Genomic DNA, 4,631 nt, shown 5'->3' with positions numbered 1-4,631 from the left:
TGTTGGCCGGGAAGGGCCATGGCGCCATGTTGCGTCGGGGTTATTTTCGGCTCATCCTGAGCTAGGGTGGTTCGCGGTGTCGTGTTCTTGCTGGTGGGCCATCCTTATCGCCCCTCTTTCCTGCTGCTGCAGTGCGTGGTCTGGCAGCCCGTTCGCAGGCCCCTCTGTGTTACACCCTCAGGGAGCCACTGCAATGGGGCCAGAGCTCTGAGCGACCGCACCATCACTGGGTTAATAATAATGACAGGCTGGGAGGAAGGGGGACAGCCAGCAGTGGTGTCATGTTTTGTCTCAGCAAGGTCCCAGAATCCAGATTTAACTGTGCCAGACTCCTTGGGTGCAGAGGTTCACTCCACCATAGGTTGCATCTATTATTCAGTATTACTTTAGTCTATTTATTTAAAGCTTTCCTCCTCCGTTTTCACCCCTCTAGAGAGTTTATGCTAATATCTGCTAAATTTAGCTATAGTCTGAATAAAGTTTATTCAATTATAGCCAGTACTGGGAATAACAAGATGACACTGGAGAAGAAGGAAAGAGGTTTATTCCCCTTCAGATGCGTCCTGCAGGGAGAAAGCGATGCAGGCGGCTCTCGTCGTTTCTCATAGTAATGATCTCTAGCAGGGACAGATAAACCTCACTCCATTAAAAGGCATTCATTCTCTGGAAATTGTTCTCCAGCCTCTGCAGATGTCACCTCAATGCCTGACTTTTTATTGCTCATTCTTTTCCGAGTCCCTCGCTGGGTGGTTCCTGGCATCCTGTGTCAGTGTCTGCCGGTGTGATGGTGCTAATGCATTTTTCTGGATGTGGTGCTTATTCCTGGCTTTGGGGCTGGGGAATGTTAACCCTTTACCCCTTGTTCAGCACATCGCTTCTCTTAATTTTCCTTTTACAATAATGAGAACCATTTTTTGATTGATTCAGAGGGACGATCACTGGGTGTGTAATGCAGAGCACTTCTCCATTTTCTTCTTGTAGCTAGTGGAAGATAGAGCTTGCTCTCCTCTTAGTTCCCTGCCAGCTTTGTCCCTCCAGTCGTGTGAAAGGTGACAAAGTTACAAGGAGGTTATTGTAGAAACTGAATAAGGGATGAGTTAATAGCCTATTGCTGAAAATGCAGAGAGCACTAGAGAGCATTTTAGTCAGCAGAAGATTTGTTATTACTCATAGACTCGGATTATCTTTATCTTGGTCAGAGTGAGAATAATGATAGCTGCCAGAGATCCTACCATGGGGAAAGCTTTTCAAAAAATACCTCATCAGTCAAATGCTCATTTTTAGCCCCTAAAATACAATTTACAGATTCTTTGAAAGCTGTTCATGGTTACATATTGCATAGTATATTCAAGATAGCTTATTCAACTAGTTAAACACTACATTTGCATCATTTAGCTTTATTAGGATCACCTAATACATTGTTACACATGCTTAGTGTCAAAACTGAGTAGCCTCATAAACGTCTTATGAAGGCATTCAGTGCAAAAACATCTGTGTTACCAACACTGCAAAACGTGTTTAACAAATCGTTGTGTTACAAGCTGCACTGATTTATTATCCTGTTGATGGAAAATAGATGCCCTTTTCTACCTCAAAAGTAAACCATTACCAGTACTATCCTATTTCTATTTCTGTTGTGCCAATTAATAAAGCTCTCGATTATGTAGGTGTTTTCAGAAAATCTGACTCCCTTTTTATTAAAAACCTTCAGGAGCAAGAAACCATAATACAAACAACGCCTCCTTTGACCAGCCAGGTTGAGTGCAGACTTGCTGCGGTTTTAGTCGGCAATTACCTGCAGGAGAAAATTGAACAAACGCAGAGGGGTCACTTTGCTGAAGAGGGAACCAAAGCGCTTGCTTTAACCACGTTCACAGTCTTCTGCCTCAGTGCTTGGTCAGGCTCTCGGAGCTGCTTCTTGTCACCAAGAAGTTAAAGGGATGTGAGCTTTGTGGTGTGACGCGTTCCCCTGCTTTGGACCTGTTACCAGAGATCACCGTCCCAACGTGGACCACGGATTTTTTAATGCTTTGTGAAACCCTGCACCTGTTATTAATGCATTGTATTTCTTCAGCTTTTTTTTAACAGGATCTGGAAGCTTTTCTCAGGGCACGATCGATAATGTTCCTCCTCACTGTGTTCTGGTGTCAGCTGTGCTTGGTCCTGGCAGACGCGGTGATGTTAGCATCTGTCAAGTCTCTGTCCAGGTGACTTGGGTACAACTAATACCTGTCACACTCTTGCAGACACAGTTTCAGAGTCTTCCCTTGGTCTTTGAATTTAATAGTAAGCCATGTTTACATCTTTTCCTTGCAGTGCTAGAACAAGGTCAGTTTATTGACTTGTGTTGGGGATGTGCAGTCCTCTCTTAATATGAACTGGATTTTGCCTGTGTAATATATGTTACCTTGAATCTGTATATATGTAGATTTAAGGCACTTGGATCACATAATCTCTTCTCCTACATGTCATAAACTGTAAAATACCCTCTGCTGACCTTAGATAAAGTCAATTTATCTTTGATAAATCTGTTTTATGCTGAGCACAACACATAAGATGCTGTATTTCTCTTTGCAGGAGCTTCCATGGCTTTATCACTCTCACAGCGATGTGCTCCTTACTTCATCATGATACAGACATTTAACTGTCACTTTCTGTTACCTGAGTCACTGTGGAAAGCAGTTGAGTGGACCCTACAAATAGCTTTTTCCAGACTAGTATGTACTGTTAAAAATTTAATGCTGGGAGACTTTGTGTCTATGTCAGTAAGAAAAAAAAAATCAGTGTTTCACTGTACCATTTTAAGGCCTCAGCTCAAATTAAAATTTCATCCAAGAAAACTTCATCACTTTGTAATCCCTCAAAAATCAGCGCAGTTAGCTCTTTGAAGCACTTTGGGGACAGAATGAATGTCAAGTGGTGTTCATTTAAATGCGTAACATCCAAATAAATTGCTATCTTAGAGCCTGATTAATCTAACTTTGGATGGCAAAAACCACAGGCGCTGCATTTCAGATTGTGAGCGTCTTTGTTTCTGAGAGTTAAGCTATCTTGGAAAGCTTTCTGCTGCTAATATTCGCGTTTTATAGCTTTCTTTAAATCTCATGCCTCATATGAGCTGGCTGGTTTTTCAGTTACAAATAACCCATCAGACTGATCAGTTTAAGTAACTTCCATATGTGAATATTATCAGTTCGCTTTCTGCTTTATTTCTGATGGCATTGAAAAAATGGAAATTTCCCCTGGTTGAGTATGTTGATAAAGTTTCTGGTTCATCTTGGAGTGACTGTTCTTCTCTTTATTATTCTAGGCTTTGGCAGATGCCTGAGATTATCGTACGTTTGGCCTGTTCCACTTTATTATTCTGTCCTGTGAGCTAACAGAGACATTAATGATATTCATGGTTAATCATATTGCTGTCTGCAGCAGTCCATAATAGCTGTTTGTTTGCTCTTACTTTATATTCCGGCTTCTGGATTCAGGGGCTTACGTAGGAGTCTCGGTCTGAAGGAATATTGTGAACAGCAATCACAAGCATTTATTTACTTGAGGGCTTTTTTAAGAAAAGTCTTAGGATTAGGGGAAATGGGAACCTCATGTTTGAACGCTCCGTGTTGTCCACACTGACACCTGTACCTGTATTTTCTCTTCCAAAAGGAATCAGACTGATTTTCAAGCTGATCTATGGCAGATTTTCACCTCTGTATGTTTCCTCGCATGTGGATTAAGGAATGTGCTTTGTTTCAGACAGCTGTCCCGTTTCACCACATCCCACGTTATTATTTTCCCTTGAGCAGCAGTATTCAGGGCTGCTGTCATGAATATTTAGCTGTGTTTGCCAACCTGAAGCAGTTTGTGCTGTGGTCACTGTTCCTGCTCAGAACCATGGATCACTGCCTGCCCTGGACCTCCAGGACATTGCACCCTTTGTCCTTTAACTGCGTGACATGCCTTTGAAAAGCAACTTGACTTTCTGGCCTGCTGAATTTGAACAAGGGCTGGACAATGCTTTGATTCATACACTTGCATGGATAAGCATCTAGTTACTTCAGTCTGACAGAAAGTCTTTTATTCTGCCTATTTTTTTTAATTCACTGCAGATACCTGCCTTTTCCATGCACTTTTCAGCCTGTTCCAGGTCACCACAAAGCTGGCTGTGCCTTGCATGGCTTCTGCAGATAACGTTGGCATGGGTTAAGGGTAAATCAGCTTCCCATGATACTTGATTCTGTAGTAAGACATGAACTCTGCCCCTGAACGAGACAAGAGGGGCATATCCTCCTGTCCAGGTGAGATAAAGAGGCACCAAGATTAAGCAACTCGCAAAGTAGCTGAGACAGGATGAATACTCAAACTAGATCTTCCAGATGACAACGTGGAGGCTCAGCCCAAAACATACCCATGTTCTCCACCTGCTGTTTTTTTGGCTCCACACGGGAAGAGAGCAAGCATCAGTGTCTTTGCTGAAGCTGTAAGAGCCAGCTTTGTAGAGAGGTAGTATTTTTAGGAATATAAATATTATATTTGGAAAAACAAACAAGTCTTTCTTCAGGGCTTAGAATACCAGAAGAAAGCACTTTGCTAGTAATACATTGCATATCACACACAGAGAATCGCTCGGTTGGAAAAGA

This window comes from Mesitornis unicolor, unplaced genomic scaffold (genome assembly GCF_000695765.1).
Source record: "Mesitornis unicolor isolate BGI_N332 unplaced genomic scaffold, ASM69576v1 scaffold37344, whole genome shotgun sequence".
Lineage (NCBI taxonomy): Eukaryota > Metazoa > Chordata > Aves > Mesitornithiformes > Mesitornithidae > Mesitornis > Mesitornis unicolor.
This window is presented reverse-complemented; position numbering follows the sequence as displayed.